Raw genomic sequence first — 21,821 nt, 5'->3', positions numbered from 1 at the left:
GATCATACGGTGACTAAATAAGCTTTGTGATTAGCTTTGTAATTCCCATAATAGAACACATATTACATATATTTATATAAAATCTCTATATTCAAATAGTTTTACTTTGATATAGCTAAGTATCAATATGGTCATATCTATATACTCGTTAAGAAACTATAGGTAAGGGAAGCGGTTGTCTAGAGGTTTAGGTATTGGCAGCTCAACACAGATCATAACTAAGCCTTCTCAAATGACACCAGTGCTCAGTTTTCCAGGATTCGAGTGTGGTTCAGATAAGCTTCTAGTTTTCATCACAATTGAGCTTAAAAATAAATTAGTATAAATTAAAAAGCTATAGTTATTCATATAGACAAGAGAGGAATAGATGTGTGCACATGCATTTATTGAACATAATGATTTATTTCTATTTTAAAAGGTCTCTTCTTTTATATAGACATTCTCTTCTGTATGATGATTAAAAGCCAATAGGAGATATAGATAGACATACAATGCTGACACTTATCACTAAAAGCTCCCAAGTAATTATGCTATTTCACTACACATATCATCAGAAGTATATGCACCTTTATGACAGACTCCTTATGAATATATAAACGGAAATACTATGCAACAAAATTGTAAGACATAATGAAACAGTCAAAGCATTGATTGCAGCATACATGCATTACCTTTTAAATAGTTTGAAATTTCCCACTTAGATCAATGACATCAATTCCTTCTTAAACGACGACAGCATGTCTTAATAGATTGAAAACAGTATATAGTATTTACACCAGCAATAAAAGAAATGGAATAAACTAGTTTCCCTTTATCTTCAATGTTAATTTAATATGTTTTCATCTCACTGGCTTAAAATGGCATTGTTCGGGTAATTAGTTAATTTATTTCAAACATACTTAAATTAATGATTGATCTATGCATAAGTCAATTATAAGCATAGCATTCTTTCTCAACATGTAAAACACATAAGCTGTTATACAATTATCACCATTATATTGATTAATAAAGCAATTTGCAGTTAGTAATGTTATGAAATTACCTTACACCTAATTCTCTAACCTTGAAATAACCCCTAGAATGCAACAGCCCCGTTGACACATAGATAAAAGATAAGAATGGCAATCTCACCATTAAAAACTTTGCCATATACACAGTTGTTTTAGATAATATAGGTACATGTAGTAATTGGTGCTCTCTATATAAGACATTAAGAAATAGGTACATGTAAACATGATTTGAATAGACATTAAGAAAATGTTCCCCACAACCATCTTTAACAGTTGTTCAATATGTCTAAAGTACTTTTCAGTAGGATATTTTGTCACGTCTGTTTAGGTGAACCGTGTTAAAATTCCATAATGTGAAAACCTGATACAGCAACTCTCAAAAAAGAGAATATACATGATAATTACATGGTTGGAAAAGCACTTCTTTCAGTACTGCACATGTATTTAACCTTTTGCATAAAAGGGAGGTTATAAAAAAGAACGGACTCAGTAATACTTTATACTTTGTGAATCATACTTTAAATACCTTTGAAAAATATGTTATTAATAAAGTATCAAAAATAAGAATTAACAAGTTATTAATATATTTTATGTTTATAACAGCACATGCGGCAGTCACATAATAAACAAAGCCATTATGGCCCTATAAGCAGTTAAAACAAATCATTTTCATACATTTTTTTCATTTTTAACCGGGTATTTCAGGAAGAGTCACTTGGATATTCCAAAAGTCATTAGGCCTTTAACAATTTATAGAATAAATACTGTCAAAAAATCTTTAAAAACCCCTCAGATTTAGCCAAAACAGCTGTTCTGAAAAATATTAATTTTGCGACGGACGAGCGGACAGACGGACGGAACAAATAATAACATGCTTCACCAAAAAATAGACAGACAGACAGGTTTATTTTTCAGCTGCACCAATACATAATTAAAGTCAAACTGCACATTACGGGGCCCATCTTATAGTTATAATCACAAGTATACTGTTTATAAACAGCATTTTTGACATACAGACAGACGGATTTACAAACAGACGGACGTGAAAATTGACATCACTTCCTGTAAATGTATCACTTGACTCTAAGGGTAGGTATGAATCAGATTACGCATAAATATGTATCAAGAATAAGATAAAAAATAACTTTTACTAAAATAGCTATTTGTTTTAATGGCGGCCATTTTGAATGTTCTAAAAATAGAATTCCAAAGTGCTGTGACCTTGGCCCTTACAGCCAAAAGTCTTGTGTTGGTCCAAACTACCTGTGTGCAAAATTTGGTACTTTTGTCCGGTTTGTCTAGATTTTTCAAATTTTATGAAGAATTGGAACTAAGCTAATTCAAGTATATTGAATGTTATATTTTGTATTTAGGCGGTGTAAACCACATTAAGACTCCAGACTATTATCAACAAATTTGTACAGTATTTTACTGCAGAAATAGCTTGACACCGTTTACGGGAATATGCACCAGACTGCAGTTATTTACAACCTGTAGATAAAACGGCCGAAGAGTATAAAGTTGTTATTTGTCTTACAATAAAAATGCGGTTCCTGATTTGAAATATCCAAAAATCTATCCAAAAATCGCAATGCCTTCATTCAATTTTAATTTTTATCGTCAATAAACTGGGATTCAGATAACACGGTTATTCTCCGTTTTTTAAATTTGGTTGCCAAAATAAATTTCCACAGAACGGCGTTTTTAATTACGTCATATTGTGCGTACAATTTTGAGGAGCTGCGAAATGAAAATTTAATGAACTGCTTGTTGAGGTCATTACATGCAAACAGCTATGTTTAACGTTCTGCGAACCGATGCCATAAAGAAATGGTGTGATGCTTTTTCTCTATTAAGAAGGTACATTTGTAAGCCCTGTTTATATGAACAAATACACATACCATTACCAAACCATTCATTGGGACTTTGCCGAATAAAAACGTCCAATAACCCTATATTCAGTACATATAATATTCAATACCATGTAATGTTGTTTAAGCGATGTTTACAATCCTTTTGGAACTGTTTCTTAAGCAAATTGTTACATTTGTACTTCACTTAAGGAGTAAATTATGGTTGTGTGAATGCCATCTGGATATAGAATAATCTGGGCTATGAAACGTGTGCCGATTCTGGAGGACTCGATGCTAACTTAACTGTCTAATGTATTTCATACATTCAAACGCTAAATGCATACTAGTAACCACAATTCAATCCTTATATTTTCGTGTTCTTTTTCTTTACATCTACAATATTCATTTGAATTCATATTGAATAGTTTTAAGGAAATAAATCTGTGAAATGAAAAACAAACAAAAATCTAATGGCAGCGGTGGTAATGGCAGTCGATCTATTGCGCCCTCCGCAAAACCGTATTGGTAGTTTCTCGAGCAAATCTCTTTTGTGTTATGAATAATTGCTAGGTTATGCTAGATGTATTTATTGACCTTTGAAATACAAGGAAATGATAAAAGAATAAAAAGCTACTGTTTCTGCAAAAGCTGTCATTAATACATAAAAATTTTGATAGTTGCTTGCAAGCTTGCCTGAAAAAATTCTTTGTTTCTACTTGTAACCTGCAACAATGTAGAAATGTTACTAGAATTGCATTTGTTCGTACACAAGTTTACGTTTTAGTTCTAAAGTTATATACAAGGAAATCATGTTCACTTGATCTACAACTTCAGGCTTCAAGCAAATATAAATAATACCTTGCTTTTATGGGATAAGTACCCACATTCTGTAGCATTAAAGTGGTATAAAAAGACCATGTGGAATCGCTTTATTACAATTCTCCTTAGAAATACAAACAGAAGTCTCTTATTGCGTCATAAACCTTAGGACTCTTTCTAAAAACTGTAAGATCAATAGATGCAAGATGTTAGTCGGAATTAATTGGCATATTATAAACTAAGTCCGAATATTTCAAATGCATTTGCATCATACCGTATTCCGACATTGCATTATCAATTATGCTTGTTTATTCAAAGTAATGTTATTTGCCAAATCTGATTATATTTTAGTGTGACTGCCTAATTATACAATACTGAAAGTAGAGCTTATAAAGACTTAAAAAAATAATACAGATATGAGCCGTGCCATGAGAAAACCCATAATGGCTTTGCGATCAGCATGGATCCAGACCAGCCAGCGCATCCGCGCAGTCTGGTCAGGATCCATGCCTGTTTGCTAACGGTTTCTCTAATTGCTATAGGCATTGAAAGCGAACTGCATGGATCCTGACCAGACTGCGTGGATGCGTAGGCTGGTCTGGATCCATGCTGGTCGCAAAGCCACTATGTTGGTTTTTTCATGGCGCGGCTCATATTAATTTAAAACTTCTTCTCAAATTAAATCGCTACTGTTCTCATACGTTTTATCTTTTAAAGTTGAAATCAATTAATTCATAGCCACAAGAAATAGCCGATTTGCTTTTGCAAAACCACAGAATTTTACGCCCTGATATTAAATTATTTCGCAGTAACTAAGTCTCATACTCATCCTTCCTGCACAACATGAAAAATACAAATAATAACATTCCATTGTCATGTACTTTTGTTTCATAGAGGGAGTCATCAATGTAATGATAAATGTGAGTGCTGTCAGTTGATCCTGCGTTTATTCTAAAGAATAAATCAAATTTTGATAAATCAAGCACAGAATTACCTAATATCTGATGTACATAATTCATATCTGGTATCTTGATATTTCATATCAATATCAACTTACAGGTATGAACGGTCTAAGCTATCATATTTCTACCCAAAAGCTATTTAATATTTAAAATCATGCAGCTGCATTGCATCTCTGATACAGTATTTTACATAATTATAACATTTATTATTTCACAGTATTATTTTACCATCAGCCCTCAACATACATGCCTGTCAATTGTTTCGTCCAATAATTGTGTATTACAGGAAGGCTCAGAACGTTTTCAGATGGTACGTTAATTACTTGTGTATACTTTACATCCACAGTCAGTATACTAAACATAATTTTTACCGATAAACTTTTTAAAGTTTTATGATTTGTGTAAAAAAATGGACAACATTTGAGGAAAATACAACAAGGGTAAATATCCAAGTCTAAAAAGGAATGCATACTCATCAAAGCGCAATGATCGAGTTTAAGAGCCTTTCTTTCGTGTATAGCTGTCACATTGGCAGTGTGTGTGTGTTCGGGTTTAACATCTTTTTCAACAATTTTTCAGTCATATAAACGACGGTGTCTACAGTGAGCACAGTGCCCAACTTTATAGTTCTGCCTCACTGGAATATCACGCCGTAGTCACGAGGCATGATACCACACCCAGTCACATTATACTGACACCGGGCTGACCAGTCCTAGTACTATCCTCTTAATGCTGAGCGCCAAGCGAGGAAGCTACTAGTACCATTTTTTACGTCTTTGGTATGACGCGGCCGGGGATCAAACCCACGACCTCCCGCACTCGAAGCGGACGCTCTACCACTAGGCTACCGAGGCGGTGTCACATTGGCAGAGCACCTATGTATTTAACAGAACTGCTTACAAAGTATGTTCTTAGTAGACAAGGTCTGAGATCATCAGAACATTTTGAATGTCGTTATGTGGTTCCATACAACAAGTGCAAAACATTCAATGATAGAAGTTTCTGTGTGTTTGCTGTACTATTGGTCCAAAACTGTGGAATGAACTGCCGTTAGCATTACGGAAAAGTGAATAACTTGATGCATTCAAACAAAATCTAAAGACACTGTATTTTAGAGAAATGAAAGAATTGTGCTGTGCATTTGGCATGTTAAAATAGACTTTTCTCAATGAGATACGCGAAGTTAGCCGGAAGTTACTAGTAATCGGATTGGGCTGTATCTAAATGGATTTTTCTCTGTGTGTTCCAACTGATATCTCTCGCTCTGTCCATCAGGTCAGATCGCACCGCCCCTGAACTAGTAGTATTTGGCACCGTGAGTGGCTACATTGGTAAATAAAGCGCCTTTGAACGTATTTATTATGATTAGGACGCTGTATAAATCTGGCACAACAGAGTAGTTTTTTTTAATTGATATAAAAAAGTTACCTTAAAGAAGCATTAGCGCATGTACTCGATGCCTTTGCATGGCTCCGCGAAACTGACCAAAAAGACAGCTATCAGAACAGCTCAATAACCATGAGCTTTCGTGGATTCATCCCTCTGTTTTTGTAAGACACAGTTAAAGAAGAAAGAGTAAACTATTAAAGAGCGAGAAATTATGCCTGCTTAACTGAATTGAACTGCCTTTTGGTTTTTTATCTGCACATAGAGACAACTAAAAATACATTTTGTTTCTTATATAAAAACAATTTCAAAACTTTCAGTCATCAGGCATCAATTCGCAAATGCTTCTATATTCGAGGTGTGATGATGGGTTTGCTTGATATAGTATCCCAATATTTCTTGGATGTCTGTATTCAATCTTTCTGAATTAAAAGAAAGTACAATGTAATGAATTGTTATTATTTTCTGGCAATACATTTCATACTAGCAAATTTATCTAAGGATTTTTATAACTTAAACGGAAACACAGTGACTAAATAAACACGTCCTACAATAAAACAATTTTCTTCCACTCATTACTTTTAATGAAGTTCAGCTGATATTCATCATCGCTCATTATAAGAAAATGACTAAATACGCAATATTAATCTAGATAATTGGTTTCAATTAAATGTTATATTTTGAATTATAGTAAATGTAAACATATATCCGGTAAACAATTGCAATTGCAGGACAAGTTGACTTAAATATTTGATGTGAAATGCTTCTATGCATATTCTAGCATAAAACTGCTGTTCTTGTCACTTTTCGGGGGTGTTTTAACAGGAGAGAAAACGTGTGTTAACAGAGAGATTCTCGCGCTCACGTGATGTTAAAACACCTTTTTATATAATATTATGCGCATCCATGGCAAAGCGTAAACGTATTACGGCCCTTAAAACGGATAATTCAAAAAGAAAATGACGTCAACGTAAAAAAAACAACTCGGACATTCTCGCGCATTTCATGGAAATTTAACGACGCTGAGTGACAATATATTCATTTATCAGATTTTACGCGTTTTTATACTAGTCTAAGAATAGGGTCAGCGCATGTTCGTTTCGGGTTATAACATCTTCAGAATCCCTCGGGATACGTTGGTACCCTCGCCCCTACCGGGCTCGGGTACTAACCAATCCCTCGGGATTCTGCATAACACGAAAACACATGCGTTATCCCTACAATGTAATAGTACTTTCAAGCGCTAGTTATTGAACAGCTTGGTAGATATTAGAATCAGAGGAAACATGCAGTTAAGTATCATTATTCATGCACTTGTAGAATCAAATCTATTAAACATAACAATTATCTGATTGCATCCTGAATTTGTAATAGTTTCCGTGATGTGAAATTTGTATCATAAAAATTGACTGTGAATATTAGACGCAAAATTGTAAAGTTTATCTTTAGAAATCTCGTTGCAAAGTATATCGCCCTGGGTCCTTTCATAGCGTAACTACTTGATAATCTTAGAATGTCACTGTGAAAGTGGTTGAACTGCTGACAATGTACTTAATAACCGAACGACGCAGGTGATTAGAGTGAAGATCTGGATGAAATCGCAAAAATAACTACATGGGATACATGAGATTCGCGTTTAAAGGATTAGTTACAACTAAAACATGTGTAATCTTTTTTTATTGATAAGAAAAAAATATTAGATTTTTACATTTAGAAAATTAAGTTGTTTTGCACTTTTCATGACATCATTCATAACGTTCAAAATCATTGGCTGATTCAAATCTCAGTGCGTTATATCTAAAAGCCTTAAACATATTTTATGATACATATCACGGCTCTCCAGAGATATCATAATGGCTATACATAAAAGTTTACATTTCTTAAATTTTGTTGTAAGGCTGTTTTATGGAAGATGCAATCAAAAAGCTTACAAAAAAGCTTATGATATCATTGACCAGGAAAAACGTCTTGTAAAACTTAAAAGTATTTTTTTAAATGGTAAAATGTATAATTCATTACTCTCACTGTATAGGGATGTAAAATCTTTTGTAAGGATAAATGACAGAAATATGGATAGGTTTTTAGTAAACTGTGGATTAAAACAGGGATGTAGTGTGTCCCATTGAATCTCTATATAAACGATCTTGTATCTTCTATGAAAGCACAGAAACTTAGAATTGACATTGATGGACATACAGTTGCTATTATATTTTTTTTTTGCCGATGACGTTGTTTTACTTAGTTAAAATGAGGGTGATCTTCAGATAACCTTCGATGTTCTCAAGGATGGTGTGATCTGAATGTTATGACTGTAAACATTGAAAAATCTAAAGTTGTACATTTCAGACCATTGTGAGTTCCACATCAAAGTTTAATGTCGGATCTGAAACAATTAAAACAGCAAAACAATATTTATATTTAGGTCTGCTGCTTACAGAACATTTAGATTATATGAAAATGGCTAAAAATGTTGCAAGATTTTCAAAACATAAAAGCATCAGTAGTCTGCCAATTTAATTATAGAAGTTGGAATCCCACAGCTGTTCAAAAATACAAGTATAGACAGGGTGGATAAAAACTTTGTCAAAAGCAAAATCCAAGATAAAATGATTGAACATTTTATTCAGAGTTGAATGCCCAGACTGCAAGAAGAGGTAATTGGGGTAATCAGCTAAGGACATACAGAATGTTTACACAAATATATGAGACAGAAGCTTATGTGAAATGTCGCATGCCAGGCTTACATCGCAGTGCGCTGGCAACATTTAGATGCGTTGTAGCCCCTATGCGACTCGAAATCGGTAGTTTTGAGAACATTCCACAAAAGCAAAGAACCTGTTTTAACTGCCACCAGCCCATAGAAAGTGAGACATGTTTTATTACAATGTCCGATTTATAATAATTTACGATATAGAATGTTTCAGTACATTCTCAAACACAATGAACAATTTGTATTATATAAAGAGGTTGAAAAACTTTCTGTAATCTTAGGGTTCAACAATTTTAAGGTGATACGATTATATGCCAGAATCTGCCATGAAATTCTAGTTAGAAGAAGGATATTTTTATACCCTTAAAATCTGAAGTAAACAGGTTAACCCTGAATATGTAGATACTTAAATTACTAATACATTTTACTATTGTAGTATGCAAAACATGCGTTAGGAAATGTAATTAACAGCAGTTTCTATTAGTTCAGCTATGAAAAAGTAAATTAGTCATATGTTCTACTTTTTTGATATACCATGCCTGCTATATGTTTTACTGGGTTTTAACATAGAGAGTGTCTCTTATTTTCTATTTTAAGAAAGCTTTCCTTGATAAATTTTAAGTCGATAATGTATAGTATATGTATCATGGAAAGTGAGACTCTAATAAACTGTCTTATCCATATGCTCGAATAGCCATACATTTTCACTGTTACTTTAAAAGGAGGTGTGAGGCATTCAGTTTAATCATTAAACTTGCGATTATACAGAATATTTTTTTATCTAAGAAGATACCGAAAAACCGTGCTCTTACATTAGTGACATATACTATTTAAAAGGGGCCTCAGTGGCCGAGTGGTTAAGGACGCCGGGATGAATCATCTGCACTTAGCCGCTGTGAGTTCAAAGCTGCAAATCATCCAGTTGATGCCGCTGGTTCTACCTAGGTCATCGCCCAACGCAAAAAGCTAGAAAGTCACCATATAGCATAGAATCGTGTAATTGTGATGTTAACCCGAACAAAATATTTTTTACGCACAAATATGTGGCTATTAAATTACATGTAGTACATATGTAAAGAAAATCACTGAGTGGTTGACAATGACAAAATATTGAAAAAATAATAATTATAAAACGATTACTTACTTTTCGTCATAGACTAAAATGTTTGACGTATGTCAGTTATGAACGGTGCAAAAATCGTGTTACGTTTATAGATCCCAAACATTCCTTTGTTGGCATTTATCACCTATTTTTAGAATATACTCCACCAAAGTATATTAATATTCCTTTAACATAATTATAGTGTTTCTTTACGTTCATACAACTAAATATATAGTTCAATTAAAATCACAGCAGTTCCGCATAAAAACAAAAACTATCAGTTTATATGAAAACATTTCCTTCAAACCACTGCGGTCCAACAATAACTATTTAATGCAAATGCACTTCCTACCCTCCGAGGGTTCCGTTACTTCAAGACAATTACTAGCATAATTTTCATACCGTTTATCTTGCTATTGGCACAATTACTTCCCTATTTTCTCTCAGAATACACATAAGCTATTGTTTAAACCGTAACGTGCCTAACACTTAATTGTTAAAACATATGTGTGCCTTCTCATTAACATGCATTTCAATTGTTTAAGTCTTTGTAGTACAGTTTAGTTTACGATTTTACACAGTTTAGCATTTTCAACCAGACAATTAATTATATTGTGTTATTTGTTCACACAGTTGCTACTGCACTTCACAAAGAAAGTAAAGATATGATAACCTTTTTGTACTGACTTACTAACTAATGGAGATATAATCAAAAATGTAGGACACAAAGATCATTTAAATATATATTTCCGTCATTTATTAATAAATGAATTTTTATTGAGAATGCTAATATTCTTGATGTAGATTTTACATGAAATATTCATAAATATGTATCCATGCACTTTACTCGCAGACCGTATCAGCTGTAAATTAAGGATTTTGAAGGATTTTCCTTTAATAGCTATATTTATCATATGCTATCGCGTCATGTACTCAATTTATCTATGACTCTCAATATCTATTGATATGGCAAAGGAAAGACAATTGACGTATTTATTTGTCGCATATTTTTCTACGATAATTGTACTGTGACATTTATGTTATCTGGTTCTATTTCCATGCGATATTGTATAAACTCTCCTATGACATATCACTTAGTACTGTACCATAATTAATTATTCATTCTGCAAACTAAACAAGCTTGGCTGGAAATAAATAAATAAATCTGCCAGCAAGGATATCGCGTGCAATATGACTTATAATATTCGTTATTTCTGCATTAACAGAAATAAATAAACAAATGACAAAATTGCGGAGTCATTTGAGACAATGGAAATCGAAACGCGCAAACAAACTGATTGCACAAAGCAAGACACAGACAAAGAGAAACAGTTTTATACAATACCTCCGTTACATATGTATCAACTGAATAGTTATAAAACAAGCTAAAATGACACCCTAGTGTGTTCATTTATCTGATGTGTTGTTTAAAGAAGAAATAGAGATCGTGTATATCTGCATCGTTAATGTATAACTTATTTGAGAAGGACTTATCATCCCATTTGGTGAACTGTTAAAGAACGACCAACAGCTAAGTAAAGTTGTGAGTGAGCATCAAGTAAAAAGTTTAAATAGCGATCGGATACCAAAATATATACCATGTTTGTGCTACATTCTTCATACATAGCTGCATATAACAAGCATTTTTATTACAATAAGATTAGATTACATGTTCCTCTCAAATATAAGAAATCTGACTTTTCATTCGGTCACAACATTATTGATTCCTGTAAACTCGCTAAAGAATGACATAGTTATACACTGTAAGTAAATAGATAAAAAAGGTGAATAGAGTAAAGATTGTTTATTTCAATCACAGTAAGTACAAAATTCTACATGATAATTCGAATATCTCATTAACTGATACAAAAGGCTTACCCTTACAGAGCATCTATATATATATATATATATATATATCATTTTATATATATATATATATATATATCTAAACATTCCCTACATTTCTGCTATTCTGAAGCCATCATAATATGTCATCACACTGTGTTTTCTCATATATCCTTTTGTTTATTTAAAGTATGCATATATTGAATGACTTGCCAGGCAGTAGTCAAAACTACTGTCTGAGGTCCGACATTAAATCAGAAATTAAGTTTCACAATTTCATTTTTTAAATAACTTATTAGCTCAGACAACAAAACTGAATACAGACGGGTCGTATAGCACCATAAACGGCATTCATGTAATATCATGCATTATATCACAGTATTTAATTACTTGCGACCCTCCAGAGTTATTGATATTGATATGCGTGACAATACTTACTTTCACTTTTATTGTATTACTGGGAATACAAAACGCATAATTAATTCTGTCGCGATATCGAAATTATTCGTGCATATATTATGACACATGTATCTGGTTTCATTTATGACCAAAACATTAAAATTTATGCACATATGCTGCCAGGAATTGAAATTTTATCAGTATTGGCTTTACCAATTTGAAATGAATGCTTACACATTTGAGCCGTGCCATGAGAAAACCAACATAGTGGGTTTGCGACCAGCATGGATCCAGACCAGCCTGCGCATCCGCGCAGTCTGGTCAGGATCCATGCTGTTCGCTAACAGTTTCTCAAATTCCAATAGGCTTTAAAAGCGAACAGCATGGAGCCTGACCAGACTGCGCGGATGCGCAGGCTGGTCTGGATCCATGCTGGTCGCAAACCCACTATGTTGGTTTTCCCATGGCACGGCTCATTTTATAAGGATTGATACATTACAGGTGTTATCCAGTGACTATGATAGATAATCTTGATAACGTAGTTCAGTATCACTTTCTGGTTTGACTACTTCTCCGTCATTCAGCACGTTATATGCGATGGGTATTTGAAATAGGAATTGGACATTAATTAAAGGGATTTAAGTAAATTGATTTATAAGTCATGTACATGTATAAGCGTACTCTATTGTCAGAAAAACTAATTTTTCAAAGTTGCCTAAACAAATGTGTTGTGAAAGGTCAGTCTAATACAGGCTGTATCATTCATACTCGTATTTTTTTCTTCTTATCTGATATGAATTAGAATAATTATGATAAAATGGATATGATATACTCTTTGACTAAACACAGAAAATGAGTTAAAGTGTTTAACATTAATTACTTGGTAAAGAAAAACGAGGTGCGGTTAATTTGTTGTATCTGATTTAGAAATAAGCAAATACAGAAGCGCATTGTTCCCACCCAACAATGATCAAGCTCATCCTTTAGCAATTCAGAATACTGAAATGAAAGTTAATCATCATTCTCAGTTAAATGTGTAATAATAGCACATGATTCATAAATAACTTTAAGCATCTGCTACAATTACTTCTGTGAATGAAAAATAATGTTTTAATACCCAACTATTTACTCTTGATAATGGCTTTCCATTAAGAATGCTTCTTCAGTGTACACTTTTGCCTGATGAGGTATTCTGGAACATATTGACTAACAGTTTAGCCCATACTTGAACAGTTTTTGCGATATAATGTAATAGATTTATCGTGTAAACAAGTCCAATTTATTGCTAAAAGACAGTTTTGCTTTGCTTTTCATAATCATGTTTGTTATTGAAAATGAATGTTATTCTGTATAAAGCTTCAAACTATATAGGATTTATACGGCAATAATTTCAGTATCTGTGAACTCGAGCAATTTGATTATTTTTAGCCCAGCCACTCATACACAAATGAACCCCTGTTTATCACTTTTGTGTTTATGTGCGTATCTCTGCGTTGTAACAATGCCGAACCAAATGCAGGAATATTACAAAACACGACAAAAACTTTTTTTATTTCTGAACAAAACATACAAGTGTTAACACTAATTTTCTAGGTTTCTAACATTCTACCCCGACGGTCATATTTTCGACTGAAGTTCAAAATATGGAACAAATGTTGATTTCGAATTTTTTTATGGAGATAGCAAAGTCATTAAACATGAAAAATCGGTGCGGAAATAAGTTTACAGGGAAGTATAAGGAATATTTTTTTGATGTTCATGCATGTGTTAACTTTTAAAGCACATATTCAACAAGAAGCTCCTTTGGAATTTTATTTAGTGTTTGCGTTATCCGGCAGGTTTTACACTTGTATGGACGCCAAAAAAATACTTTAGTCCAGCATAACATAGTTTTACAGATTTGAAGACATTGGGTCTTGCTTATCGTCTTGCTAATAGACATAAAAAAATGTAAATTTGAAAGTAAAACAAAAATAAAAATGGATATTAGGAACACTTGTGAGATGTAGAGATAATTAGAAAAGTTTTATTATTATTAACTTATTCAGTGTCTTGTTTTAAATCTGATTTATGCAATATGGACAGTATAACTGCAATGATAGCAAGCGAGTAATTCAACAAGAACATTATTCTTTACGTTAGCTCATTTTAGATACTTACAACAGATTCACAAATATATTGCAGCAAAACGTTACAGAGATATACTAGTATACAAATAATTACATAAAATAATCCCTACCTTAGAACAACACAGCTGCAGTAATTCGAATGAATATTTTCTTCTGCACAATCAGCTCACTGAAAAAAAAAAGAAATACATGATCATTATTTTTACTAACAATGTAACATTCTATTGTATTCATACTTCTTTGGTTAGCTGTGGCTACAGTTTGTAGCTCAACTACGCTTTGGTCTCTTGGCGTTTTAGTCAAAAGTCATAGGACAAACGCAACCACATATATGCAAATCGAACCTCAATAAATCTGTCTACAAGGATGTTTTTGTTCATGATGTCCAGACAAAAGAAGAACGATTGGCAGCTAGCAACATGAGAGCTGTCGTAAATGCAATCAACAAAGGTGGTAGTTTATCAGTTCGAGGAAACAGAATTGTGAATAATAAGTTCAATGTGCATAATAATCCCATGAGTAATGTTCAGGCACATAGTGGTCGTATAAATCAGGGAGCAGCTGTGCAGAATTCAGACGGTAGAAACCCGTCACAGAACGCTAGAAATGACCAAGGTCAGCGAGGTCAAGGACAAGGTTACAGAGGAAGGTCAAGGACGAGGGCGACAAGCTCGCGGACGCGGTTTTCAGAACAATCACCGAGGGAGAGGTCAACATTAGGTCAAAACGGGGTTTTGGAACATTAACGGCTGGAGTCAGAATGAGAACTGTGATAATTTTTATATCAGAAAACATTGTGTTAACTTTTTAGACTTTGATATCCTTGGTCTAGCAGAAACACATCTTATAAAAGATAATGTCATAAATATTGAGGGTTTCACTTGGTTTGGTAACAACAGGAAACATTTACATGTAAAGGCCAGATCTGGATCTGGTGGAGTTGGGTTTTTAATAAATAATCATTTTTTAAGTAAATATAACACATCTGTTGTTGAAAACACTCATGATGGTTTATTATGGTTATTTTTTGAAAACGAAATTTCTAAGTTTAAGTTTTTCACCTGTGTGTCATATTTACCACCATGTAACTCATCTAGACAGGTTGAGGCTGAAGTTTTCTATGACAATTTATTGTCATCCATTTACACTCTTCAAAATGAAGGACCAATTATTTTGTGCGGAGACTTAAATAGTAGAATAGGAGATAATGATGATTACATTTCAGGAATTGACTGTTTACCTGAAAGAAATATTGTTGATTTTTGTATGAATAGTCATGGTGAAAAATTATTACAATTTTTGATTGACACCAATACATGTGTATTAAATGGAAGGAATTATGTAAACAATGATTTCACCTCAATATCTACTAAGGGTTGTTCCGTGGTACACTACTTTATTGTGCAACACGAATATTTACATTGTTTTAGTGATTTTAAGGTTACACGAGTTGTAGATTTGTTGATGGAAGTTCAAGATGTAATTGGCTTAACACCTGTATCTATACCTGATCATTCAGTTCTGTCATGTTTATTTAATTTACCAGTATTTTCAGAGGATAATGTTAGCTTTAATATAGATGAACATGCTCATGAACAAAATGTTCATTATGATAAATTTGACTTGAAAATATACCTGATAGTTTCATGGAGTCAGACTCCATTATTCACAAGGTTCGTGATACTGTTTTTAAACTAGAACAGGGAATGAAATGTCAAACTGATATTGACAGTGCTTATAATGATCTATGTAAATTCCTTAAAGAGGAAATGTACGAAAATATCAACCATATTTATATGTCTAGTAAGTGTAATAAGAAACGTCGTATTTCTAAACCATGGTGGAATGATGACCTATCCTACCTTTGGAATTCCCTCTGTATATCAGAAAGAAACTGGCTAAAATGTGGATCTATCTCACAATCTGAAAGAAGGGCTCTAAAAAATTTATTTGTTACAGCTCGCAGACAATTTGATAGAGCAGTCCAGCGAGCAAAACGCTCTTACTGGGTCTCTTTTCAGGAAAATTTAGCTGCAGACTGTGATACAAATCTGCAAGAATTTTGGAAAACTATAGGTAGGATAGGTGTTGCACATTCCAAAAAGAAAAATATACCGATGGAAGTAGTAACGGAAGATGGTAGTATTTCCACTGATATATCTCAAGTTCTTAACAAATGGAAAAATGATTTTAGTTCCCTTTTAAATAAGAACTATGAGTGTAATCAAAACCAAGATCATGATGGTAGTTCCTATGATAACTCAGAATTAGATGAAGAAATGAATGTTTTGAATTCTAACATTACCATTGAAGAAATAAAAACTGCTATTTTTAAGGCTAAAAAAGGCAAGGCAAGTGGTTTTGATGATATTCCCACTGATATATTTAGAAATAAGTGCAATATTTCATTTCTGCATATTTTGTTCAACGTATGTTTTACAGTTGGAAAAATACCAACAAATTGGAGAAAAGTAATTATTGCTCCTATTCCAAAGTCTAACAACGCTGATCCTCGTGATCCATTATCTTATCGTGGTATAGCTTTATCTTCGTCAATGTACAAAGTCTACTGCTCTGTATTGAATAATAGATTGTCTGTCTGGTCGGAAAACAATGATATCTTAGCAGATGAGCAAAATGGTTTTAGGAAATCTAGAAATACTATAGATCATGTATCGACTCTTTCTAACATAATTGATACAAGGAAGATGCTTAAACAGTCCACCTTTTGTGCCTTTATTGATTTCAGAAAAGCTTATGATTTCATAGACCGCAGTTTGCTGTGGAAGAAACTGTTTGATATTTGGATATCAGTCTGTATCATCATGTGTTAGAATTAATGGCCGATATACTGATTGGTTTGAAAACACGTGCGGTCTGCGTCAAGGTTGCTCTTTATCACCTTTGCTTTTTAATCTATTTTTAAATGACTTGGTTACGCAAATAAAAGCTACAGGTAGAGGTGTTCATATAGATAACGAAATAGTCTGTATTCTGTTGTACGCAGATAATATTGTGCTTATAGCGGAAAATGAAAATGATCTTCAATATTTACTTGATTCATTATCAAATTGGTGTTCTATGAATTCTATGACTGTAAATCCAAAGAAAAGTAATATTATACATTTTAGATCACCTTCGGTTACAAGAACAGCCCATATCTTTACATGTGGTGAACATAATTTACAGACTGTCAATCAATACACTTATCTTGGCATTCTTTTGGATGAGCATTTAGATTTTGATAAAACCGCAAAGTCTGTTGCACAAAGTGCTGGACGAGCACTTGGACTCTTAATAACAAAATCTAAATGTCTCGGTGGCATGCCATATAATGTATTCACCAAACTATACGATAGTACAATATGGCCAATAATATCTTATGGTGCATCAATTTGGGGCATTAAGTCTCATTCTTGTATCAATGCCGTACAAAACCGTGCAATGCGTTTTTATCTGGGTCTGGGGAAATATACTCCGACTGCAGCTGTATTTGGTGAGCTTGGTTGGCAACCTCCGCATGTAAAGCAATGGGTATGTGTTGCAAGACAATGACACAGATTTATGAAAATGGATGCTTCTAGATTGAATTATAAGGTGTATGATTATTGTAAAAGAAAGTCAAGTAATAGATTTAAGAATTGGCAATATAACTTTGTACAACATATGAGCTTGATTAACTTGTCTCAAACTTTAGAACAATGTACTCTTTTTTCATCCAGAGCTTTCTGTGATATTGTTGAAAAACGTAATATGAATATTTATATTAATGACTGGAAAAAAACACATAACAAGTCAAACTGGTTCTAATGGTCGTGCCAGAAATAAATTGCGCACATATCAACTTTTTAAACATAATTTTGAAACCGAAAGATACGTATATATTCCGATGCCTCTAAAACATAGATCAGCACTGGCTAAGTTCAGGTGTGGGGTTGCACCCATACGGCTGGAAACAGGGAGATATGAAAACATAGCTGTACATGATAGAATATGTCCAATTTGTAAATCAAGTGTAGAAACTGAAATCCATGTATTAACCCAATGCCCAGCATATGAACCACTTTGAAATGTGTTGTTTGATCAAGCTAAGGATATTAATGCAGATTTTGAAAATTTAAATGATGAACAAAAATGTATGTTTGTACTCTCCAATGTTAACATTGCTAAGCTAACTGCCAAAACCTGTTATTATATTCTTCAAGTACGTTTTGAGACACTATATCGATAGTGTTTGGTTAATTTACTAACCATGTATTTTAAGCTCCATATATTTTTCTTTTAGTACATAGGTGTGTACAATTATTGTTTTAATAGTACACTATCTTTTATGATAAGGTAAGAGATGTCTGTTAATCTGTTCTCTACCAATCTGATTGGTGGTGATACATGATATTTTAGACCATTTCATACTAGATCGCATATAGTGCACCTGTCACCCTATTTTTCAAATTTTATCATTTCTTTTTTAATGAAATCTTAAGACACTAATGTAAATGGTGTTATGATTAACGGACATAGCTTACTTTTTAAATACTTTCTTGTATATAAATTGAGACATATGTAAGTTGTATGAAGGTTTAGTGACAGTATCCCAATATCAGAGATAATTACTCGTTAGATATTTCTGGCTCGACTTTTCGAAGAGAAATAGAGCTACTGCACTCTCCCCAGCGTCAGGGTTGGCGTTGGTTACAGGTTTTTGATAAAGTTAAATAGTTCTGTTACTATCAAGTTATTGACTTGAAACTTAATATATTTTGAATTTTGATGGAGTTATACCCCTTTAGTACTTTAGAATTTTTTTATTTTATTTTTTTTTTTATTAAAGTTTTTGATGAAGTCAAATATTTCTGTTACTAGCAAAGCTTTTGTCTTGAAACTTAAAATAGCTATTTACTATCAAGGTCTACATCAGGAGAAACAGTCCCATAATTCTGATTTGAATTTTTGACAGAGTTATGTCCCTTTTTTGGTAAACTTTTTGATAACATTAAAATCAAATATCTTTCAAATTGTAAATATCAAGTTATTGACTTGAAACTTAAAATAGAAACAAATCCCATAACTTTGATTTGAATTCCCCCTTTCTGACTTAGATTTTTTTTTTTTTTTTAAACTGGCAAAGTTCTAATTCAGAGTCAAGCACTGGGAAAAGTTGAGCCCGCTGTCTTATGGGCAGCTCTTTTTATACCTTAATATCTATATACTGTAATTGGGTTCTGGGTATCTATGCCTTCATACAGTATGTTAGAATATTTGAGTTAAATTAGAAATGAACCATTTCTTATAACTCAAATTTATGAGTGGCAACATATTTATTTTATATATGTTTTATGTATGACCTCTTTGTATTGTGTTGATGAGATGTAAATAAACTAAATAAATATATATGTAGTTACATTCCTTTTTTTTACATGTAAATGTTGCGGTAGTTTTATGCATAAGAAAACAGTGGCAAAACGTACACCACTCTATATACGGACGGTAGTTTATGCATAAGAAAACAGTGGCAAAACGTACACCACTCTATATACGGACGTTTATACGTAGTCATTTTTCTTTACTTCCATCCAAGCACATTTTAACGAAACTCCTAGTCCCCCTTGATAATTATTAAATAGAATACATTTCTGCAAATACTCTCATGTTTTGAACAATATGTTTTCAATACTTATCAAAGTTTCAATGAAATCGATAAAAGGCTATGGTAATTTATAATTTAATTTTGCTACCTTTTTTTTTACTTACGTTCAAATTAACGTTTAAAGTTCATATAATACGGTTTGCTTCTACCTGGTAAAGTAAGAGCTCTTATATACATAAATGGTAAACATTTTTCAGTTAGGTACACAACTCTTATTTAGTTACAATAATCAATGCTTTTATATACTTAATTCTACACGGCATGGTATGGAATTCCATTGTAATTATTAAATTGAAATAAAGTCCTCAAGAAATCAGTAAGCGATTATTAGAACTTTTCTTATCAAAATCAATTTCATGGAGTCTATTAATACAAATCAAATGATAAGTTTTGCACATTAGATAAGAAACAAATGTAATAATAAAAAACTTAGAAACTCAGTCAATTAATAATTCCGTCTAATTACTTTTAGATAAAATTGCTTCATGTGAAGAAATATCTTGCTTAATACTTGCAAGAAATCACTAGGCGTTTATTAATTAATACCTTTCTTTTCGAAATCAATTTCAGAGTCTATTAATTGGCAAAAAGCAATTTTCAGATAAACATGACTTGATTAATTTTGCATATTAGATAAGACAAAAATGTAATAAAAAATCACTAAGGAACTCAGTTCTTTAATACTTCCACCTAATGATCAGTAGATAAACTGGCTTCATAAGAGTAAATACCTTCCATAACTCCTGATACGTTCAATATAATAGGCAAATTATTAAAGATATATGAGCCGTGCCATGAGAAAATCAACATAGTGGGTTTGCGACCAGCATGGATCCAGACCAGCCTGCGCATCCGCGCAGTCTGGTCAGGATCCATGCTGTTCGCTAATGGTTTCTCTAATTGCAGTAGGCTTTAAAAGCGAACAGCATGGATCCTGACCACACTGCGCAGGCTGGTCTGGATCCATGCTGGTCGCACACCCACTATGTTGGTTTTCTCTTGGCACGGCTCATATAATAGCTATCTTTCACTAAAATATTTTATATTTAGATATTTACTGTAGAAAATTCTTATCAAATATATTTAACTCCACTAAATAAATTAAGATTAACTTGATAATAATAATATAATTTAATAAATTCAAATCAGCTTATATGTATGAATTATTTCAACATCATGCAAGTATGATTAAAAAACAACTGCTGTTTATTGATAACAAGAATCATTTGAGTTAAATCATATTTTAAATTAAACTGATTATTGGTATAACTGACTATGTGGTTTTCGGGGATTCGTACTTTCCTCATTTGAACAGTTTCAGTCAAGAAAAACGAGTCTGAAATTAGATTGTATGCTTCTTAGGAATCTTCGTATACATATTTCATTACAATGAAAAGTAACTGTTAATAGACCCTTACTTATGATTAGTAAGTGTTAGTTAATATTTACAAGTATATCTAAATTGCATTTTGTCATATAAAGTGACGGAAAATAATTTCTATATTCATAAAATTAAAACATTTTATAACAGTGGATAGGCTTTGAGTGTCCCTTAGAGAACTGAATATAGGTACTGGACCTAATTGAGTCTCTTACCAGCATGATATATTTCTTCATTAACCCTTACCCTGCTAAATATCTAAAATGGACCAGTCCATCATTCAATTTGGGCCATACCACTTATTATTCAAAGGGGTGTTCACTGAAAAATGACTGACTGAATAGCGAACAGTGCAGACCATGATCAGACTGCACGGATGATAATTCTCATAATAAAGTATATATATTTTATGATTATTCAATTTTAATATTTAGACTTATTTTTGCCAAATAAGATTCTATTGTGTGAGAAAAAGAACTGTTTTTGTTTACACGTATGTCTTCCCTCTCAAGATATAAACCACAAACAAGAGCTAGATAGGTAGATAGGCTTTGTAAATTAACTTCACATTTAAACAT

General features: G+C 32.8%; 1 protein-coding gene across 14 annotated transcripts in view; it reads right to left on the bottom strand.

The window, feature by feature from the left end:
* Window positions 1-21,821, bottom strand: part of LOC123551877 (suppressor of lurcher protein 1-like) — a 377,473-nt gene that overhangs the window by 276,071 nt on the left and 79,581 nt on the right. For 13 of the 14 annotated variants that reach the window (XM_053541411.1, XM_053541412.1, XM_045341120.2 and 10 more), the window contains one exon: window positions 14,326-14,384. The gene's annotated coding sequence lies outside the window, so the exon portion shown is untranslated. Of the gene's footprint in view, window positions 1-9,884; window positions 10,165-14,325; window positions 14,385-21,821 lie in introns of those variants that run through there. The other variant, XM_053541409.1, reaches the window with a different exon arrangement.

Source organism: Mercenaria mercenaria, chromosome 4 (assembly GCF_021730395.1).
Source record: "Mercenaria mercenaria strain notata chromosome 4, MADL_Memer_1, whole genome shotgun sequence".
Taxonomy (NCBI): Eukaryota; Metazoa; Mollusca; class Bivalvia; order Venerida; family Veneridae; genus Mercenaria; species Mercenaria mercenaria.
The sequence above is the reverse complement of the archived record's forward strand: the minus strand, read 5'-3'. Positions and strand labels throughout refer to the sequence as shown.